Genomic DNA, 23,802 nt, shown 5'->3' on the forward strand with positions numbered 1-23,802 from the left:
CACTAAATGTAAATAGCAGGAACGGATCTAGCTGAACACTGTGAGCAGGACGCACTGCACTAAATGTAAATAACAGGAACGGATCTAGCTGAACACTGTGAGCAGGACGCACTGCACTAAATGTAAATAGCAGGAACGGATCTAGCTGAACACTGTGAGCAGGACGCACTGCACTAAATGTAAATAGCAGGAATGGATCTAGCTGAACACTGTGAGCAGGACGCACTGCACTAAATGTAAATTGCAGGAACGGATCTAGCTGAACACTGTGAGCAGGACGCACTGCACTAAATGTAAATAGTCTAGAAGATAACAGGAACGGATCTAGCTGAACACTGTGAGCAGGACGCACTGCACTAAATGTAAATAGCAGGAACGGATCTAGCTGAACACTGTGAGCAGGACGCACTGCATTAAATGTAAATAGTCTAGATAGAAGATAACAGGAACGGATCTAGCTAAACTGAATACAGTGTATATATATATATGCAACACCTGGGATGCATATATATACACAATACACTGTAAGTGCAGCTAACTGACTGACTGTTCTGCCTAATCTATCTAACTCAAATCAAATGACACTGTCTCTCTCTCTCTCTATCTCTCAGCACACCGGAACACACACTACACAGGGCCGCCGTGCAGGCGGCCTTATATAGTGTGGGGTGTGTACTAAATCCCCTGAGCCATAATTGGCCAAAGCCACCCTGGCTTTGGCCAATTACAGCTCTCTCTACTGACGGCGCTGTGATTGGCCAAGCATGCGGGTCATAGTGCATGCTTGGCCAATCATCAGCCAGCAATGCACTGCGATGCCGCAGTGAATTATGGGCCGTGACGCGCCACACGAATTTAGCGCGAACGGCCCATATCGTTTGCAATTCGGCGAACGGGCGAACAGCCGATGTTCGAGTCGAACATGGGTTCGACTCGAACACGAAGCTCATCCCTAGTATTGTGATGTTTATGAACTACTGTAAATTGATAGTGCATGTCTCCTGATAGATTCAATTACAAACCTTATCATAAGGTAAGTAAGTATTTGACCAATTATTTAAGAGTTCTTTATTTAGCTTCTCTATAAAGTTTCTTTAAAAATTATACATATTCTATGTCCATTTTCTTGTTTACATTTTTTTCTGTATTTCTTTTGTAAAGTAATACTTATGTGTGCTGTACATAAAACAAAAAACCTAGGAAAAAATACTATCAATGGTGAAAGGTGTAGTTATCTGCATTTTTTGAAGCTGTAAAAGCATATGAGACTTATTTCTACCCATGCCTGAAAAATAGGAAACTTTTCCTATAAGGTTTATTTTCCCTACATTGTAGTTATTTCCCTTAACATACTTTCTTGGTCAGTCAAACTAATGTGAATTCAAAATTATTCAGCACCATTTTAAGCATATCCCCAAACTACAATATATTGTAATAAGACATTGGTAGGCATGTGTACTATCACAATGTAATGTTGTAATGGCATTACTGCCTTTTGAACTGTGTTAAAATTTCCATAAGCCATACCTATACTGTATTCGTCAATTTCTGTTTCATTACCTGTCCACTGTATGTATACTGTATCTACAGCATGTGATAGCTTTTGGGACATGGTACTTACTACTGCATGTAGAAAAAAAAAAAGTGAAATTATGCTTCATCTACCAGCTATAATGATGGTCCTTGTTGAAATGTTGGAGTGTTTTGCAAGATTAAAAGCACTGACCTTATGGATAGAGCAGTGGGAAATAAGATGGTTGCTTTTGAGTAAAATTAAAGTATCACAGAAGGTAGAAAATCAAAGATTAAATTCAGCAGGATTAATTATATCTGCAATCAATTATACACCCAGCACCATATTCATGAAAAGGTTAGCTGAATGCAAATAAAAGTCATAATCTAATGGAACATTAGCCCTGGTCCATTCAGGAAGGTTAAACTATTATCTGGCAATTAGGGAGAACATAATAATTGTCATTAAGATATTTAAATAGTGAATGATTGCTTACAGAATTCTGCAAAGATAAGACAAACTTGTGAAAAGTGAATAAAAAGAAAAGAAAGAAGAAAAATAAAAAGAAACTATTACCTCATTGTTGCTAAAAGATCCACATGGTTCCATTTCATTAGTCTTCTTTACACTTTGCAGACATGATATATTCATACTGGAATCAAGAAATATTTAGTTATATATATAGCTAAGAGATCATGCCCCCCAGAGATATATATATATATATACATTTTAGGAGACAGACTGGATTTGTAGTGGCAGCAATAAACCATAGACAAAGAAAGGCTTATTGCTGCAAAAATGAGTGTATGGAGTATATGATAAAACCTTTATTGTATCAAAAGCAATTCTGTAGTCTAGACATGCATGATAATGTTTTCAAAACATACATGACCATATATAAAGGCTGACATTTTAATAAACGTATACCATGAACACATACACTGTATAAAATGATGATACATAATTATACATATTCATAACTGAGTACATGCTGTATAAAAGCCAAACTTTCTTGGCATCACGTGAATGGAAAAACTCTGAATCACGTTCACTTATCAGGAGTACGGATGCAAAAATTCATTCACTGTAAGTAAAGAAAAATCATTTATATATAAATATAAAAAAGTTCCCTTAGGGAGTATTTGGATATACTAATACTTACAGATCAGCCCAAGAACTAAACTGGCTCATGTGAGCATGAAGGGAGTGGGAGAGGGGGTCCCCATCACATGCCCGGCCTGGACCTGAGGCAGGAAACCCAAAACCAAGTCCATAGACCACATATGACCACAGACTTTTCTGGCCTGCCTCAGGAAATCTTGTAAGCCTGGGTACCTGGTCAAGAACCACTGCAACACTAAATTCAGGACATGTGCCAAACATGGAACATGGGTCAAGTGTCCCTGTCGGAGGGCAGAGAGAAGGTTGGTGCCATTGTCCCATACAACCATTCCTGGCTGAAGCTGGCGTGGTGTCAACCACTTCTGAGCCTGCCCCTGCAGAGCTGACGGAATCTCTGCCCCAGTGTGTCTCCTGTCCCCTAGGCAAACCAACTCAAGCACCGCATGGCATCTTTTAGCCTGACTGCTTGTGTAGCCCCTTGAATGCTTACAGAGCATTGCTGGTTCAGAGGACAAATCTGCAGAAGAGACCATAGAAGAAGAAGAAGAGGGGAGGGTGGAGGAGAGAGCTGTGGCAGAATTACCACTAGCATTTTGGAGGCATGGTGGAGGAACAAGATCCAACAACACTGAACCCTGTCCTGCATCCTTCCCAGCTGCCAGCAGAATTACTCAGTGCACCGTGAAGGAAATGTAACATCCCTGCCCATGCCTGTTGGACCATGAGTCAGCAATATTATGAACCTTACTGCTGACCGCCCTGTCCAACGAGGCCAAAACTTTGCCTTCCACATGCCGTAGAGAGCCGGGATGGCCTTCAGTTAAAAGAAATGGCATTTTAGAACCTGCCATTGAGGTACAGCACTTTCCAAAAATTCACAAAAGGGGGCATAGTCTACCAGCTGAAAAGGCAACAGTTGCAATGCTAGCAATTTGGCCAAAGTAACATTTAGACGCTGAGCATGTGGATGGCTGAGATTGAATTTATTTTTACGGTTCAGCAACTGGGGTAGGGAAATTTGCCTGCTAAAATCAATTGGTGGTGTACTGCTAGCAGATTGGCTGCAAGTAATTGGAACACCTATTGCTATACCTTCATTCCTCTCAGTGCAGGTTTTTAAGGGACTGGAGGTGTAGTAGGGTTGGAGATCCCAGATGAGGAGCAAGGAGAAGTACGCCTTTTTCTATGATGTGGGTCTTTCAAATGCTGTTGCCAACAGACTGAATGGCAGGCAGTCATATGTCTGGTCAAGCATGTGGTGCCCAAACGGCTGCTGTTCTGGCCATGCTTGATTTGCTTCAGACATAGGTTGCAAACAGCAATGGTGCCATCTGCTGCACACCTGTCGAAAAAGGCCCACACCAAGGAACTTTTAAAAGTCAGCGGGGATTCAGCAGCGCCCTGTACTAGCGGAGCTCTGCGGTGTGATGCAATGAGGTGGCTGCCCTTAAGCTGCCCCCTAGAGGACATACGACCTCATTGGAGTTGTGCCTCCTCCTGCTATCTTCTCTCAGGCACCCAAGTACAGTCAGTGACCTCATCAACCCCTCCCTCCTCGTCACTGGAGCAAACTTGGCAGTATGCTGCAGCTGGGGGGACATGACTGCCAGTTTCTTGTCCTTCTGTGGCACCCCCTCTCTCTAGGCTCACGTTACTCCCTTCCTCAACCTGTACACCAACTTCAGAGCCTTCAAATCGCTGCATATCCTCCAGCAGCATATAACCGACACTGTGGTCGAATAATTCTGGGGACTCCTCCATGCATTATGGTGGGGCTACGGAAGGAGTGACTGTGGACAAGGAGCCGGTGGAATAGGCCACTTTGGCAAACTACTCTGAGCCTGGGTGACAGAGGAAGAGGACGGCTTTGTTATCCACTCCAACTCTTCTGCATTTTGTGGCTCAATAACAGGGCCAGCAGCAGAAAAAAAGGACACGCGTGCCCCACAGCCACCTGCAGAGGATGCACCATGTCCACGACCACCACTGTTGACTGTAGGCACAGAGGCTGCTTTCCCTCATTTAGTGGCCTGTGAGCATCTGCCTCTCCATGGTGGCCTTCCGGACATGATATATTTTTTGTTTTGCAACACCACAGTACACTGTATTATATACTGTGTACACCGCCTGAAGTGTATTAGAAACTATACACCAAATGCACTGTATATATAGGCTACACTGAATGCAGAGTAGGTATATATATATATATATATATACAGTATCTCACAAAAGTGAGCACACCCCTCACAATTTTGTAAATATTTTATTATATCTTTTCATGTGACAACAGTGTACATTTGCTGTCCCCTCAAAATAACTCAACACACAGCCATTAATGTCTAAACCGCTGGCAACAAAAGTGAGTACAAGTGAAAATGTCCAAATTGTGCCCAATTAGCCATTTTCCCTCCCCGGTGTCATGTGACTCATTCGTGGTACAAGGTCTTAGGTGTGAATGGGGAGCAGGTATGTTAAATTTGGTGTTATCACTCTCACTCTCTCATACTGGTTACTAGAAGTTCAACGTGGCACCTCATGGCAAATAACTCTCTGAGGATTTAAAAAAAAGAATTGTTGCTCTATATAAAGATGGCCTAGACTATAGGAAGATTGCCAAAACCCTGAAACTGAGCTGCAGCACAGTGGCCAAGACCATACAGCGGTTTAACAGAACAGGTTCCACTCAGAACAGGCCTCTCCATGGTCGACCAAAGAAGTTGAGTGCACATGCTCAGCGTCATATCCAGAGGTTGTCTTTGGGAAATAGATGTATGAGTACTGCCAGCATTTCTGCAGAGATTGAAGGAGTGGAGGTTCAGCCTGTCAGTGCTCAAACCATACGCTGCACATTGCATCAAATTGGTCTGTATGGGTCCCAGAAGGAAACATCTTCTAAAGATGATGCACAAGAAAGCCTGCAAACAGTTTGCTGAAGACAAGCAAACTAAGGACATGGAATTTTTGGAACCATGTCCTGTGGTCTGAAGAGACCAAGATAAACTTATTTGGTTTGGATGGTGACAAGCGTATGTGGCGGCAACCAGGTAAGGAGTACAAAGACAAGTGTGTCTTGCCTACAGTTAAGCATGGGGGTTAGCATGTCATGGTCTGGGGCTGCATGAGTGACCTTTTAACCTGTCGAATAGCTCAGATATTAAGGGTAAGAGGTATCGATTTTTAATTGTCACCACATTTAAGTCTCGATAGTCAATGCAGGGTCTTAAGGTACCATCGTTTTTGGCAACAAAAAAGAACCCTGCTCCTACAGGCGATGACAATTTTCAGATGAACCCTCTCTCAAGATTCTCAGCGACATACTCTGACATGGCCTGGGTCTCTGGGATGGACAGAGTGTAGGTACGGCCCCTGGGCAGAGTTGCTCCAGGAACAAGGTCAATAGCACAGTCAACGAGCCTGCGAGGAGGAAGCACCTCAGCTGATTATTTGCAGAACACATCTCGGAAATCTCTATATGCAGCGGGAAGAGCAGAAGATACAGATGTGGTTGCAACCGGAAGTCTCTCCTTTTGGACAACCTTGAATAGGCAGGATGAGAAACAGGAGGAACCCCAAGCCAGGATCTGCTCAAAAGTCCAGTCTACGTGTGGAGAATGGAGCTGTAGCCAAGGGATGCCCAATACGATGGGGGTTGAGGCCTTATGTAGGATAAGGAAGGATATCCACTCCTGGTGGATTATCCCTACCGACATCTTAACAGGGAGAGTCTGGAAGTGGATAGGGTGCCCTGGAAGAACAGTGCCATCAATAGCCGAGACCATCATTGGTGTGGTGAGGGGCAAAAGAGTAGACTTCATGGAGCCCATAAAATTGCCAGTAGCCCTGGAATCCAGATATGCCAAGACCAATTGAGGGGAAGCACCTACATGAAGGAACACAGAAAGAAGGAGACGAGAAGGTGATATTTCTGGGTCCAATACTCCACCTTCTGGATGTATTAGACTCAAGCGTTTCCCAGATGAAGCGAGCAGGAGCCACGAAAATGATATTTTCGCCTACAATAGAGACACAGGCCCAGCACCTAGCACATTCCTCAGGGGGAAGGTTGGTCTGGCCCAACTGCATAGGTTCCTCAGCTGGCAGAAGATGCTCCATGGGATGGAGGGAGAGGAGCTCAGGCTGGCTAAGGACCAGGGAGTGCTGCTGACTTTTCTAGGGACCTCTCCTGGAAGCGAATATCCATGTGGTTACACAAGGAGATGACATCGTCCAGACCGGCGGGGATGGTTCTTCCCGCTAATTTATCCTTCACTCAGTCATAGAGGCCATGTAAAAAGGTTGCAACTAAGGCCTCATTATTCCAGCTCAACTCAGCTGTTAGTATACGAAACTGAAGGGCATACTGTCCCACGGAAGAAGACTCTTGGTGAAGGTGTAAAAGGGCACTGCCATTGAATATACCCGACCCAGTTCCTCGAAGATATTCCTGTCACAAATGTCACATCTACCTAAGTACAGGTGATCAGACACTATAGCTGGCTACTGTGTGCTTCACCTATAGCAGCCCCCTTTCCCTTAAGGCAAGAAGGCCTACCGATAGTTGGTTGCCCCCAGGACTTATACACAATGCTATTGTGCCTGGCCACCACACCTGGTCAGATGCGAACAGAGCAAACAGACTATTTGCAGTTTAGCAGACATAAAGCATGATCCTAAGACAGTCCAGGTAAAGGCAGGCTGAGTTCAGGGATTAGTCCGATATCCGATCCGGGTCATACACAGGGGGATCCAACTGCAAAGCAAGGCAGACAAATGGGAGGCTTGATCAAGAACAATGCAGGTAACTGTGTCTCTATCACAAGCGAGGGATAGAGTGTCCAGTTTGTTATATCAGGTGACTGATCAGATCAATCATCTTGCAGGGGAACACAGACAAGGGTAAAGCAATAGCCAACATCCGGGTGCTGGAATGAGGAACAGGGGCCCTAAGTGATCATGACCTTAACCCCTCACTGAGGAGGGGCCCCCGGACCCGCAAAGACCAGTTGGACATCCAGCACAGGACCATCAGACTGGGCAGAAGTCCGTGGATCCACGAGGTCAGGTTGGTTAGCAAGAGACGTGCCACAGGGGTCAAGCCGGACAGCTGAAACAGGAGCAGTATACAGAGAGTCCTGAAAAAAAGATTGAAAGTTCCACCTGGTCGAATGAGGCAGTTTATCCAAAGGGTGGATGGAATATCTTAGACCGGTTAGAAAAGTAGGGTGAAGCCAGGTTACAAAAAGTCCTGAATAAGAAGAAGTAGGAAGTTCAACGGGCATAGGCTAAACTGGCATAACTGATGCAGTGGCTGTCTGGGCCCCATCACCAGGCACAGCAACTGTTTGAATCGTATCGCCTGGCATAGCAACTGTCTGAATTGCATTGCTAGGCATGGCGACTGTGGAACTTGTGGACAAGTTAGCCTGGCTGTGCGTCTAAGGGAGTTTAGCGACAGGCAAAGGTAGGGGTAATCCAGGGGGCTAGACTTCTGAGAACTTAGAGGGGGTTTCCAAACAGGGCTCAAGGCTGTGAGACAATGGATACGTTTGGCTTCTAGGAGGAGAGGATTCAGGCTGTGACAATTGGCTGGAGAGGTAACCTGTAGAGAATTCAATAAACTTGTCAGCGTCTTTTGCTATAACAGAGTCATGTAAAGGCACATGGTTATGCAAACTGGGGTCACATTTGGAAATATTGTCATGATCAGGATCTGAATAGGACTGTAATAAAGGCACATGACTGGTACTGGCCACACAAGAGTTATACATAGGCAACTGGTCAGTGGTTTTAATGCAACTCTAAATGCAGGTCTGGGACCAGGACCCAATATCCTCTGCAGCCCAGTCTGTGTGTGGGTTGGGAAGTTTAAGCCAGGGATACCCCAAGATAAGGGGATAAGCAGGAGATGAGATCAAGTAGAAGCTAATTGTCTCCTTATGAAATTCCCCAATGGTCAGGGCAATAGGTACAGCGCACAAGGTCACCAGGCCCATGGACAAGGGAGCATTATCAACGGCTAATACTGAGAAGGGTCTGTGCACCTTTGTCACCGGAATCTGTAGACTGTGGCTAGGTCCTCATCAATGAAATTGGTAGCAGCACCAGAATCAATGAAAGCGGAGAGGTGATGAGAGAACTTGGCAAAACTAAGTTGTGCAGAAATATAAGCCATCTCTGAGGGAAACAGACACAGTATTGTCTATAGAAGCAGATCCCACCAGTACTAGCCTCTTGGCATTTCTCAGCTTATTAGGACAGCTAGTGACAAAGTGGCCGTGGTTGCCACAATATAAGCAGAGATCCTTAGATCTCCTTCTAGCCTTTTCCCCAGAGGATAAATGGGTAGCGCCAAATTGCATGGGCTCATCCTCCTGGAGCGGCTGAGAGGGCTCAGGAAAAAAAAAAAGGAGGTGGGCAGCGTACTGGGGGGCAAAGAAACAAACCTCTCTGTACGCCTTTCCCGTAAACGCCTGTCAATACGGATGGCTACTTGCATGGCTTCATTCAAAGACTTTGGTTCAGGGTAGTGTACTAAGGAGTCTTTGATGGAGTCTGATAAGCCTAACCTGAGCTGGCTTCTTAGAGCTGGGTCATTCCACCCTGAGTCAGGTGCCCAGTGGAAATCAGAACAGTATTGTTCAGCGGTGTGTTTATCCTGACGTAATGACCTAAGGTTAGATTCAGCTGAATGGGCACGGCCAGGATCATCATACAGTAAACCTAAGGCTTTGAAAAAGGTTTTACCTGATCCCCTGACTGGGTCATCTGTGGGGAGACTAAACGGACTACTTGCAGTTTAGCAGACATATAGCATGGTTCTAAGACAGTTCAGGTAAAGGCTGAGTTCAAGGATTAGTCCGATATCCGATCCGGGTCATACACAGGGAGATCCAACAGCAAAGCAAGGCAGACAAATGGGAGGGCTTGATCAAGAACAATGCAGGTAACTGTGTCTCTATCACAAGTGAGGGATAGAATGTTCGGTTTGCTTATAACAGGTGACTGATCAGATCAATCATCTTGCAGGTGAACACAGACGGGGAAAAGCAAAAGCCAACGCCCGGGTGCTGGAATGAGGAACAAGGGCCCTAAGTGATCATGACAATTCCGAAAGAGCTTCAAGAAGTCAGACAGGTTATAAACCGCTGAATCATTCTTCTCCCACAGGGGGGCAGCCCAGGCTAAAGCCTCACCGGAGAGGAGGGAAATAATATAGGCTACTTTTGCCCGATCAGACGAGAAGTTTTGAGGCTGGAGTTAACTGAATGGTGCACTGGCTGAGGAACCCCCTGCAGGCCTTGGAGTCCCCAGAGAAACGGAATGGAGCTGGCAGTTGCAGTGAATGTGTGACTGCAACCAGAATAGGTACAGCCACCGATTGTGATTGAGGTTGCTGAATCGGGGTTCCTTAGGAGGCCTGAAGCTGTACGAAGCATAATTCAAATCCTGGAGAAATCGCATCACCTGAGTCTGGTAAGATTCCTGGGTCTCGAGTCTCCTGCTGGTAGCGGCACATCAGCTGGGTCCATGGCTGATCAAACTGCCAGGTCACCTTAGCCTAGGTGACAGATGCCCGCCGTTGGGGTCAGGAGTGCACTGCTAAGGTAGTGGACCTTACAGGTGACTGCCGTGGATGGAGATCTGAGTGGTTCAGGGAAGCAGGTCCTCTGGAGCACCAACACGGATCCTACAGAGATAGAGCATGAGATTCCCAAGGGAGTGGAGTCTAAGAGCCAGCAAGTGTTCACCAGAGCCCCTAGTGGTGGGGATGGACTTCGCTGCAACTGGCTCCAGGTCGCAGCCCCCAAGGTCTCCCAGCTCATGCTCATGGTAGGCTACTGGAGGATAGAGAGGAAGCAGCAGACTGGGTGTCAGAAACCATGAAATCAGGATATTGACCAAGGCGAAGGCAGAGCTCCTCTGGACTTTACGACTTAAGTAGGCAGGACTGACGAGCAGGATATCATCAACAGCTGAGTAACTGTGGAGAGATAGGAGTTGGAAATTAGTCGACAGCTGAGTGGCCAGCTCAGAGAAGGAAGGGCTGAGCTCATCCCTGACAGTACCCCTTCCTCAATGACCCCTCCCCCTCAGAGGACCACCAGGCTTGAGGGGAAAACGTCTATGGAAATCACGAAGGAGGACAGGGGCATGTACGTCTGAGGATGAGACCCAAGAGCGTTCCTCCGGACCGTACCCTTTCCAAAGCACCAGGTACTGTATGCGCCGATGGAACCTTCAGGAGTCAACAATGGACTGTACTTTATACTCCACATGGTTCTCAACCTGTACAGGGTGAGGACGAAGCACCAAAGTGGTAAAGCGGTTGCAGACCAAAGGTTTTAATAAGGAGACATGAAATTCATAAGCCACTGGGTTAATCCTGCAAAGAATAAGGAAAGGCCCAATAAACCGAGGTGCGAACTTCAGTGAGGGAACACGAAATCAAAGGTGGCAAGATGACAGCCAGACCCTGTCCCCAACCTGGTAGGAAGGCACAGGCAGGTGTCTGCGGTCAGCATGGAGTCTGTACCTATTTTTAGCATGTCGCAAAGCCTCCTGGACTTGTGCCCAGGTGGAACAAAGACCACAGAGATGCTGCTCTAACGCAGGAATATTCTGCGGAATAACTGAGTCAAGCAACATGGAAGGTTGGAAACCATAATTTGCCATACATGGTGACAATCAGGAAGCAGAATTCAAGGCACTGTTGTGAGCAAAGTCTGCCCACGGTAATAGGTCAGAGAAGGTGGGCGGGTAGAGCAGCTGGAGCCATGTCAGAGGCAAGAGGCGGAGCCACGCTAGAGACAGGAGTCGGCGCCGTCCTGTGAAGAAGTTGCCAAGCAACTGACACCGCCCAGCTACAGGCAAATAGAAGGAGAGCTCAGAGTTACTTTGCCTGCTAAGTAATATTACGGATTCTATAATTAAAACTATCTAATAACATTACTACAACTACTATTAATCCAAATTATGCTGAAGTATGGTCCTATTCAGCTGGTAATGTCAATTTATTAGATAATTTGATAAATATCAATACTAATACTGGTTCAATATGTTTGGTTAATAATTTGATTCCTACTAATATTCAGTTCACAACTACGCAGTCCTTGAGACGTGCTTAAAAGAAGTATTACCGTGTGAGATCTCCCACTTGGTTATCATCTTTTGGCACAGATAAAAGGAAAAAATAAGGACATGTGAATTCATTGATATTCTGTTATTACTTTGTAACGAGCCCCTTTGCTCGCTCGGTTCCACTCTCCCGACACTCCTCTGCAGCTATTGAATCAGACTGCAGATCGCAACATCTGATTGCTCGGTCATCCAATGCTCCGGGATTAGAACTACAGCTCTGTGCCGTTCTAGTCCAATTGTGAAAGCTTAGAACAAACACCAGGCAGGCTGTATGTAAGTTCAACCAGGAATATCCTTTATTGCAAAATACAGGATTTTATACACTCAAAGTGGAGGTGCAGACCTCCTGCTCATATTACTCTAACAATACAGCTGTAACTTAATTAACCTAATTAACATGAGCTAATTAACTAATCCCTTTAGACAGCCTAGATGACTCAGACATGACCGTTAGGCCAGACTGGCCGTCTTGTAGTTCAGAAAATCCAATCAACATTATCACAATCAACATAGACTCTTCTTCACACAATAGCAGAGTTAATTAACACAAACAACAATGGGAATCTAATGACTCTTAGATTCCATACTATAGACTTATTTACAATACACATTTTATCAGACAACAGACAGACAGGTGCTGGAATTTACATCAGCATCTCCTAACAGTATCTGTCCCAGCATTATGAATCCGCCACTATTCCAATATGGCAAATCCAGGGTCCCCAGAGTCTGTGTGTCCTGGGGGACCAGGACCCGAATCCACAGTAATACCACCTCAAGGGTCCCCAGGCATACAGCTCACAAAGAGCACCGTTACCCCAAATGCAAGGGCCCACGATCGATCGGCAAGAGGCTAGCATACAGTCCCCTCCAAAAGTCTCTCTCCCGGCTAGGTCTGTCACATACTTCCTTCATCAAAAGAAGTTACAGTTAAAATTAATAAACAATCTGATGATAAAGCCGATGAGGACAGGCATAGGCCAGTGGCGAGATCTTTTCACAACTAGTTACAAGCTTTTGCTATTTTAATACTGTTTTTGTATAAAAGAATGAGCAGTTGTTTGATAAATTATAAAAGATGATGCTATGCTGAGTAAATAAATACCAAAAATTTCACACTTTCCGTCTTGGAGTGCTCCAGCTCCCTACCCAGGAGGGGGGCTTTGCCCTCCCACATCCCGAGAGTTATTTTTACTCAACTCAGTTGCAGCAATTATTGGGCTGTGGGATACCGAAAGGAGGCACCCCTAATGGCAAGTTACTGTTGTTGAGCTCCACACATAATACAATTATTGAAGCCCTAGAGGCGGACGCGTTCCATGATAAATTTCCAACAATTAAATTGATAATCAAACTTTGGAAAACAGTTAAGAAAAAGATGGGGTATGGAGCCTTAACAGCCTACTCTCCTATTTGGAACAACCGTAATTTGCAGGAAGTTCTTAAGATAGGCATATTTAGAGAGTGGGAGAAGCTTGGTCTTAGTAAGCTAAGTCAATTATATAATGACTCTGGGTTAAAGAAATTTTCAGAACTGGTTAGGGAGTTTAAGCTTCCCCGGGGGTCTTTCTTCCTATATGTCCGGTTGGAACATGCCCTTAAAGCACAATTTAAAGCCCAGACTCCGAGATGGGAAGAGATGCCTCTATTTCAGTGCATAATTCAAATAACCCCCACTAGAGGGGTAATTTCAAGAATTTATGACCAATTAAGCAAATCGGTTAATAGCAGGGAAATACTCCTTGGGGTAAAGGCTAAATGGGAAGAGGAGGTGGGAGGAATGACCCAGGAACAATGGGCGAGAATTTTGGAGTTGGGAGCGCAGGTTTCTGTGACCCCTTCACAGAGACTCTCACACTTAATGCTGTTAAACAGAGCCTATTATACTCCTAAAAGACTTTTTAAATTTGGGAGAAGGCCCAATGACAACTGCCCCAGGTGTCGAAGGACGGGAGATCTCATTCACATGGTGTGGAGGTGTCCCAAGTTGTTTAGATACTGGGAGGAGGTGACTGGGAACTTGGGAAATATTTTCGATACGACAGTGGCAAACGAGCCCTTGGCTTGTATTCTGGGGCATAGAAGAGTGATGGGAGAAAGGTTGAGTACTACCTTAGCTGTCACGCGGGCCCTGTTTCAGGCTAGAAAGTTGATAGCACTTAGATGGCAGGTAAAGGAGCCCCCCACCGTGAAAGATTGGATCTCTACAATGAATGAAACCTTGGGTAGGGAAAGAATGGTGTACATAAAAAGGGGCAATCTTCAGGAATTTGAAAGCATGTGGAAGATGTGGATAGAGAAAGTGAAGAGTCATTAATAGTGGGATCGACATAGACACGGAATAGACTGAGGGATGGGCTTAATATAGGTATATAGGCAACTGGTATCCTTGCAGGCAAAGGATGCTATAATAAAGTGTTTCTGGATATGAACATTTTTAGTTAAATATATAGCTTAGTAGGGCATAGGATAAACATATAGGGAGTAGGTGGGGGGGGGGGGATCGGGGTATTAGGGCATAGGTAATTTGGTACACAATACAGGCTGGGTCAGTAGAAGATGGGCACGGGGAGCCCACAAGTTCATTTTTACAAACCTCTCTTCTTGTATTTTTTGTTGGTGTTTTTGTCCTTTTTCTTCCTTCTTACTGGTCCCCTCTTTCTCTAAACTGAGTTGGAAAAGGATGGGTCCCTTTGGTTATCGAGTCCTAGTTGGTGGGGCTTATGAGATGGAAGGGACAGAGGACTTGTTGGTAAAGAGGCGTATTGGAATCCGTTGGTCATTATGACGATATAAAAAGCAATGAGAAAAAGTATAATCCACTATGATGTGAATACGAGAAGGCGACAGTTAATGAACATCAAACTGATTTAGCCCTCCAAACACTGTTTACTGATGTGGAAAAAAAAAAAAAAAAAATTTCACACTTTAAAATTGCGTCCGCCCATGGAACAGGGTCAAACTACGATACTTAAAAATTATATGCAAGGCTTTTAAAGTCTTTACAAGTTACCAGTTTAGAGTTACACAGGAGGTCTGGTGCTAGAATGATTGCTCTCGCTCTGATGTTTGTGGCGATACCTCACGTGTGGTGCGATCGCCGTTTACATATGCATGCGGGACCTACATGTGCATTTAAACATGAACATGGGGGGAACTTTAAATTCTTTTTTTTTTTCTTCATTTTGTACATTTTTTATTTAATTTTTTTTTCAACGCTGCACCTTTTTATCTTTTTTTTTTTAATCAACTTTATTGCTATTAAGCCCAGGTTCACATCAGTGCAATCTCATACATCACGTGTGATACACTTGTATGGCTGAACTCACATTGGATTCACACAGAAAAAGGTGCAGGAACTTGTTTTTCCCCACACTAGAATCAGATCGCATGCGAGTTCACTGTGAAACTCGAGTTCACGAGTTTCACAGTTCTGGAGTTGTCATTAACTTTGTAATGACACCCACAGCGGTTTGCAGAAGGCAGTGTGAACTGCCTGTGGGAGAGATGCAATGCGGAAACCGGCGCTGGAATCGCTCTGGGTCCCGTATGGCACAAGTCTGAACCTAAGCTTATTGTGATATATTTAGTACTGGCTGGGTAAGTGCAGTGCAGTGTTAAAAAACATGATATATATATATATATATATATACACACACACACCCACACTTTAAGTTTAGGTTCACACTGATGCGGGTTAGAAATCATGCAAGCTCAGCTAAACTTGCATGATTTTAAACCAGCAATGCAGTCTGAGTTCGGGAGTGATTTGACAGCAATCTGTGCGGGTTTATGCAGATGTCTATTCAAATTGCCCCCAAAGTCGCGAAACATAGTACAGGAACTACTTTTAGGAGTCGGTGCAGTGCCGCAAAGTTGGCATTGCACCGATTAGGATGGTGCCGTTGCCGGCAATAGCCACCGATTTGGCATGCGATTTGATATGTAAAATTGGCCCAATGTGAACCTAGGCTCAATGCAGGACACCTTTTGGGCATAAGAACTGTCCCTCTCTCAAACAATGTCTGACTGATGCCATCACTTTACCTTCTACCCTTATTCAGCATCACTCACATTGTGTAAAAGAGACTGACCAAAGCATGCTTTCATCAAAAATCGTGTAAAACATGAAATAAATATATATGCTGTGCTTTCAAATATACTCTACACATTATATATATATTATAACGAAAGTGCAAATATGCGTGTGAATCACACACCGTGATACATCCAGTAACTAGTGACTGTAAAAAGTGACAACAGTGCAACAAATAGTTATAAATACTAAAAATTAACATATAAATGAAAATAAATAATCACACTAGTAAAAAGTGCTATAACCTGCATCCATATGATGATTGGTTGTATCAAAATTATTGTTCATATAATCATATAGTGTTCATAAAATCATATAGTGTTCATAAAAATATGTAGTGGACTCAATCCACTATATAAAAAGTGCTTCTATGTGCATATGTGTCATCCAATTATTTCAATTCAAAAGTGATTCTAAATTCCATGTGATTTGGAAACTGCTGTGTAGATAATCCAAAACAAGCTGCACTGATCCATGCAATTTGGAAACTGCTGTGTAGATAATCCAAAGCAAGCCACAGTGATCACACTCAGGTGCTCCCCCCTAGGTATTAAACGCTCACCTCTGAGGGTGTGACTTTGCACTTAAGCTTAGAAAATACATACCTGTGAACCACCTCTGGGGCTCTGCAGTTTTAGCCAGACTCCTGGACCCGTCAGCACTATACCTCGGTTCAGTGAAAAAGGACTGGATGGTGTAATAACGTTTTAACAGTTTATTAATCACATAAAACCCCCCTATGGGGTACTCACATAGTATAGGCGCATCAGTGCGCCACTCTGCATCAGGCAAACAGCAAACAGCATGTAAAGATACCGGATCGATATTGGGATGGTATGGGGTTCTTTCCTGACAGGTCACCTGCTGAACCTCCGTCCTGTCCCCTCCCCAACGTATATCGATACAGGGAACTTCCATATCTACTTCAGTGTAAAACATGACATTTTTACCATGCGGGCTGGCAATGGCATACTGTCACTTACTTTAGTAGTCCAGGCCCTGGTGTCTGCGGCTGCAGAGACACCTTTCCCAACATCAGGCAGAAGGAGACTCCTCCAGCTCCTCCCCCTTCACGGTCACCTGACTTCTTCATTTCTGCCCCCTGAGCTGAATAGGAGGCTGGACAGCGGTGGAGCTGGCCACTGTAAGGCCATCGCGCCAGCACAAGGAGCAGCCCAGCTGCCTTGGGAGTGGGGACTGGGGACCCGGCCAGAAGGACATGCGGCCCTTGCCACAGAGATGCCAGTGGCAGGTGAGCAGGGCCGGTCCAAGTAGCTGCTTATGGAGTCAGTGTCAGGACACAAAATGACATGCGACCCAGCGGCCCCGGCCCACTGAGCATATACCTGGTGTGTCCTATGGCCAGTGTGGGCCTGTCTGGAACACATATTAGAGGCATATAAAAACGTTGGAGATCTAGGGTGCTATCATTATGATGACTCATTCAGACAGGAGCTATCTTTGTATCCCTCATAGTGGGGATGAAGGATGTCAGCTTTTGGTTAAATTTATTAGCTCCACAAAGGCCTGCATTTACAAAACCTCAGCCATTCACAGCTATATCACCCTATACGTTACGTGTTTAATGAAAACCAATGTAGCTGGGGAAATTTATGTAAATACAAGCATGAATGTTCCCATTGATCAGGAATGCATCCCTTACAAAAATGTTTCAAAAGAAATGCTTTTCAAAACCAAAGAGAGCGACAAAAGCTCACGCACCAGTAAGATTGGAAAGCATGCAACAGTGGCCAGACATCTACCCAGACAAGGAGATGGACAAATTTGTAATTAACAAGTTTTTAAAGGTGTTCCCTTTACCTGTATTCGGTGGATCTGGCTGTACCTATGTAAAAACTTTGATGTCAGTTTCACAGTTCCCACAAATAATTAAGCAAAATTATTCAAAGAAGTTAAGGAAGGTAGCATGGCAGGACCTTTGAAAAACCCACCATTTAAGAATTTTAGAATTTCTCCACTGGGAATTGTCCCAAAAATGAAGCACAATTCATTTTGGCTCATTCATCATCTCTCTTATCCTAAAGGTGCATCTCTAAATAATAAAATAGATGAAAGTATATCTGGTTTCTTATTGCATACTTGAAGAGGCAAATTTTTAAGATCAGAAAATTTGGAAGATCAACCTTGCTAGCCAAAGCGAACATTAACTATTGAAATACTAACACTGGTTCTGTGCAATGCTTGTGTGGTTCCTAACACTATATGTAAGAAAGCTGCTGCCTCCACTGAAAAACCACCAGGGTGGCATACCCACTATTCATTTTTTCAAAGTGGATATTAAGGCTGCTTTTTGCTTATTACCTATTGCTTCACCTTCCTATAATTGATTGGGGATTCAATTTGAAGGTGAATATTATTATGACATGTGCCTGCCTATGGGCTGTTCCATATACTGTGCTTATTTTGAAAGATTTGCTACTTTCCTGGAATGGGTGGTAAAAGTTGAGTCAGGGTCAGAAGGTATTTTACACTACCCTGCACTAACCTACGCTTTTCTTTTTATAGGTTCTTCAGAGTCTTCTATGTGTTAATATATGCTCCAGCTCTTTAACAGGATAGCAGAAAAGTTTGGTGTGCCATTGGCCACAGAACCCCCCCACTACATCAATTGATTTTTCTAGGTATATGCATAGACACAGAAGTCATGGAATTTTGTTTACCCTTAGAAAAAAACAAAGCAAAATCAAAATATATGATTTCTGTGTTTTTGAGTAAAAAAAAAAAAAAAAGTACTATTAAAGGAATTACAGTCTTTATTGGGCCTCTTAGCTTTTACAGCTAGAATAATGCCAGTTGGTAGTCGGCGTATATATCTAACAATGTCTGGAATTAAATCCCCATTTGCACATATCAGACTAACTTCTGATATAAAGGAAGATTTGTTGGTATGGCAAAAAAAAAGTGATCTATACAACGCCATTCATTTTTTCAAGATGAATTTGTATTTGCATCTGATTTTGAACTATTCACAGATGCCGCAGGATCTTGTGGAAGGCCCACTGACGCTGTGGTAAATGGCCTGAGAAATGGGTTTATATGAAAGCTACAAAGAACACAGTTCTTTTAGAACTATTTCCTTTGGTTGTTGCACTAGAAATTTGCGTTGAACAATTTGCCAACAAACATATTTTAATCCAAACAGATAATATAGGCGTTATGTAAGGGATAAATTGTTTATCTTCCAAATCTTTACTGGTAGTAAATAATCTAACAGACTCTATCAGGAGATTAGTGGCAAGCAGCACATGGCCAGAATATTCTGCCGCATGGGGTAGATGGACACAGTTTTCTAAAGATATGGATTTCTGTTTTGATCCTCCCTCAAAGAGTATATTAACATTTTTATGCTCATTAATGTACTTTGAATTATCATATAGCCATATTGTCAAAACACAAGCCGGAGTGTCCTTTTTCTTTAAGTTGCAAGGCTTAGCTCTTAAGGGATATTGGAAGAGCCATTCTTCCCCTGATAATAGGAGGCCTATTTCAATTTTATTATTAAAACAAATTTGTAAAATAACTTCTGAGGTTTTCTTTTCAGAATTTGAATCCAATTTATTTAACACAGCTTTCATCCTTGCTTTCTTTGGCGCACTGTGCATAATAAGACAGCTGGCCTTTTGTTTAAACATGTTGTTAAGCTAGAAACAGTATTAAATACGTTTCTTACATCTTCTAAGACAGATAAATTCAGGAAAGGTAAATGAATTTCTTTATACACATGTGGTGATGAGGATATTTGCCCTTTGGTAATCCTTCATAAATATTTATCTATTAGACCAAATGGTGAGAGTATGTTTCTTCTGCATGCTGATTCTACCACTCTTACAATGTATCAAGTTAATTTTGTACAAAACAATTGTGTGAAAAAGTTGGGTCTGCAATATTTGAGAGTCACATCCCATTCATTTAGAATAGGTGCTGCTACTGAGGCTGCGACTGGATGATTATATCATCAAAAGATTAGGGAGACGGGAATTTCAGCATTTTAAGATATATGTTAGACCTAACCTCTCCGTTTAATTTTGTAGGTTCTAGAAGAATTATATGGATCCTTGGTCATTCTTTTATATACTGGGCTAATAAGAGAGCCAATGTTTGTTGCTACACTTTTAACTTATCTTTGGATTCTGAAAAATTGCAACTTTTCTGGAAAGGCATCCATGGTCTTTGTTGGGCTAATTTGTGTTTACATTTTTTCCAGGTTATGTGAATTATGGCCCACACCTGATATTCTCATCGTCCATCTTGGGGGGATGACATTAGTAATGTAAACACTTTGGACCTAATGTTCAGAATGAACATCGCTTCAGGTTATCATCCCTGCATACTAAAATTATATTTTCCGAGACAGTTCCTAGACTCTTATGCCGCGTACACACGACTGGACTTTCTGGGAAACTAGGTCTGACGTTCTTCCTGTCGGACTTCCGGCAGACTACCGCCGGACTTTCTGAACGGACGGACTTGCCTACACACGACCACACTTTCCGGCAGACTAGGGCTGCCAGTCTTCCCAACGGACTTTCGCCGGAGTTACGGCGGACTTTCAGAATGAACGGACTTGCCCACACACGGACAAGTACGTTCATTTTGAACGTGACTCGGGTACGATGGGACTAGAAAAGGAAGTCAATCTCGCCGCTTTTATCGGCGAGATTGACATCTTGCGAGCCCCGTCATGGGGCATACCAGGCCCTTAGGTCTGGTATGGATTTTAAGGGGAACCCCCTGCACCAAAAAAATGGCGTGGGGTCCCCCCCAAAATCCATAACAGACACCCGATCTGAGCACACAGCCTGGCTGGTCAGGAAAGGGGGTGGGGACGAGCGAGTGCCCCCCCCTTTCTGAACTGTACCAGGCCACATGCCCTCAACATGGTGGGGTGGGTGCTTTGGGGCAGGGGGAAGCCCTGCAGCCCCCGCCACCCCAAAGCACCTTGTCCCCATGTTGATGAGGACAAGGGCCTCTTCCTGACAACTCTGGCCGTCACTGGCCCTGGTGGTCACTGGGTGATGTTGACCCCATCCCCTTATGCTGTCACAGTCCCAGCATGCCCAGGGACTATGACGGCCTATATAAGTCACATCGGAGCGCTCAGAGAGCATTCCAGCTAGAGAGAGCGTCGTGTCAACATCGGATGAAGAGAAGAGGGAAGAAGACAAGAAGACAAGAAGGCAGAAGGCAGAAGTTCGGGCCACTGCTAGCAAAAGGGTGGCAAAAGAGCAGAAGATAACGGAGGAGCCCGGCAGAAGAAGCAAAGAGCGTGGAGAAGAGGTCAGAGACAGTGGAGAATAACCGGAGAGACCCTCAAAGTCGGAAAAAGACCCCCGAAGTCAGAAGAAGACCCCCAAAGCCGGAAGAAGACCCCCGGAGCTGTCTAATAAATTACTTTAAAAACCTTTGTAGTGTTTTTTATTGACACTTTTTCCCTAGGTGAATGGGTAGGGGTACCACGTACCCCATACTCATTCACATAGGGTGGGGGGCTGGAATCTGGGGGCCCTCCTATTTAAGGGGGCTCCCAGATTCCAATAAGCCCCCCGCCCGCAGACCCCGACAACCAAAGGCCAGGGTTGTCGGGAAGAGGCCCTTGTCCTCATCAACATGGGGACAAGGTGCTTTGGGGTGGCGGGGGCCACAGGGTGCCCCCCTGCCCCAAAGCACCCACCATGTTGAGGGCATGCGGCCTGGTACAGTTCAGGAGAGGGGGCGCTCACCCACCCCCTTTCCTGACCAGCTGGGCTGCGTGCTCGGATCGGGGGTCTGGTATGGATTTTGGGGGGGACCCCATGCCGTTTTTCTGGCGTAGGGGGTTCCCCTTAAAATCCATACCAGACCTAAGGGCCTGGTATGCCCCGCGCTCTCCGCAATAGGAACATTTGTTTTTCCTATTGCAGCGAGCACGAGATGCAGTACCCTGCCCTTGCATCGCATCTGGTCTGTCGGACCAGCATACAAACGAACTGGCTTTACGTCAGGAACTGAGTCCGGCGGAGTTACGAAGATTTGAAACATGTTTCATTTCTAGGTCCGTCGGACTTTTGGGAAAAAAAAGTCAGTGGGAGCCTACACACGATTGGATTATCCGGCGGACTCCGGTCCACCAAACCAAGTATGCGGTCGTGTGTACGTGGCATTATGGTTATATAATCCTGAATTTAGAAAGCTAGAGAAAATTAGCTGTCGTATTAATAAAATGATGGAAAAGTTCATGCCTCTTATAGGTGTCTTTTTGTATAGACATTTTGATCTAGAATGATGTTTTAATGGTCTATATAGAAATGATGGTGTGCATTTATCTGAAATAGGGTTATATATTTTTAATTTAGAATTACGAATAAGTATCAAAATGGCCACGGTCATGGGGTAGGCTGGACTTGAGAGTCCTTTATGACTGAGCTATTAAGTTTTGCATTTGGAAAATATAAAAATTATAAAGTTAATTATTGAGTGAATATTTAAAGATGGCCGAAAAGTTAGAGGGGTTTTTAAACTAGGCGATGGGGGGGAGGGTCCAGAGACAGTGATAGCCAGCGCGGAAGATATTCCAGAGGGTAGTATTGGGGGCAATAGTGGTAGGTTAACCAAAGCACAAAAACACAAGGTGAGTATAGTAGCAAGTCCTAGTTGCAATCTTGAAACACCCAATACGAGGACAATATGCGACCGGTCTAAACTATGTGGCATGTTCACCAATGCCAGGAGCATGGCGGACAAGATGGGTGAACTAGAGATACTGTTGTACAAGGAGGATTTGGATTTTGTGGGAATTTCAGAGACCTGGTTAAACAGCTCTCATGATTGGCTGGCAAACATTCAAGGGTATACCCTATACCGCAAGGATAGAGAGGGTAAAAAAGGGGGAGGGGTATGCCTATATATCAAGAATAATGTACAAGCGAATGTGAGAGATGACATCACTGAGGGAACTAGAGAGGAGGTGGAATCCTTATGGGTAGAGCTCCAAAGGGATGAAGCTAAGGGGAAAATAATACTGGGAGTATGCTATAGGCCCCCTAACCTGAGGGAGGAAGTGGAGACGGATCTCCTATCACAAATTGGATTAGCAGCAAGGATGGGAAGTGTTATCATAATGGGGGATTTTAATTATCCAGACATAGACTGGGCGGAGGGAACCGCGCATTCATTTAAGGCTCACCAGTTCCTTAATGTCTTGCAGGACAATTTTATGGGTCAGATGGTAGACGCACCAACTAGAAATAAAACATTACTGGATCTACTGATTACCAACAATACAGACCTGATCACAGATGTGGAAATACGGGGCAATTTAGGTAACAGCGATCACAGGTCAATTAGTTTAAGTATAAATCACACAAATAGGAAACATGAAGGGAACACAAAGACACTGAATTTCAAAAGAGCCAACTTCCCTAAACTACAAACCTTGCTAAAAGGCATAAATTGGGATAAAATATTAGGAACAAAGAATACGGAGGAGAGATGGGTTTGCTTTAAGAGCATATTAAATAAGGGCATTAGCCAATGTGTCCCATTGGGTAATAAATTTAAAAGAGCGAACAAAAATCCTGGATGGCTTAACTCCAATGTAAAAATGCATATAAAAGCAAAGGAGAAGGCCTTCAAAAAATACAAGGTTGAGGGATCATCCTCAGCATTCAGACTTTATAAAGAATGCAATAAGAAATGTAAGGGTGCAATTAGGACGGCTAAGATAGAACATGAAAGACACATAGCGGAGGAGAGCAAAAAAAATCCCAAGAAATTCTTTAAGTATGTAAACAGTAAAAAAGGGAGGACAGACCATATTGGCCCCATAAAGAATGAGGAAGGACATCTGGTTACAAAGGATGGAGAGATGGCAAAGGTATTGAATTTATTCTTCTCCTCAGTCTTCATCGGGGGGCTTCAGTAACCAAAACTACAG

At 44.2% G+C, this 23,802-nt stretch overlaps 1 long non-coding RNA gene across 1 annotated transcript in view; it reads right to left on the bottom strand.

The window, feature by feature from the left end:
• The window catches only part of LOC141144690 (uncharacterized), a 103,765-nt gene that overhangs the window by 45,344 nt on the left and 34,619 nt on the right, over positions 1–23,802 (bottom strand). Inside the window, exon 2 of the long non-coding RNA XR_012244441.1 lies at positions 2,090–2,165. This is a non-coding gene — a long non-coding RNA (uncharacterized lncRNA). The remainder of the gene's footprint in view (positions 1–2,089; positions 2,166–23,802) is intronic.

This window comes from Aquarana catesbeiana, linkage group LG05 (assembly GCF_042186555.1).
Source record: "Aquarana catesbeiana isolate 2022-GZ linkage group LG05, ASM4218655v1, whole genome shotgun sequence".
NCBI classification, from domain to species: domain Eukaryota; kingdom Metazoa; phylum Chordata; class Amphibia; order Anura; family Ranidae; genus Aquarana; species Aquarana catesbeiana.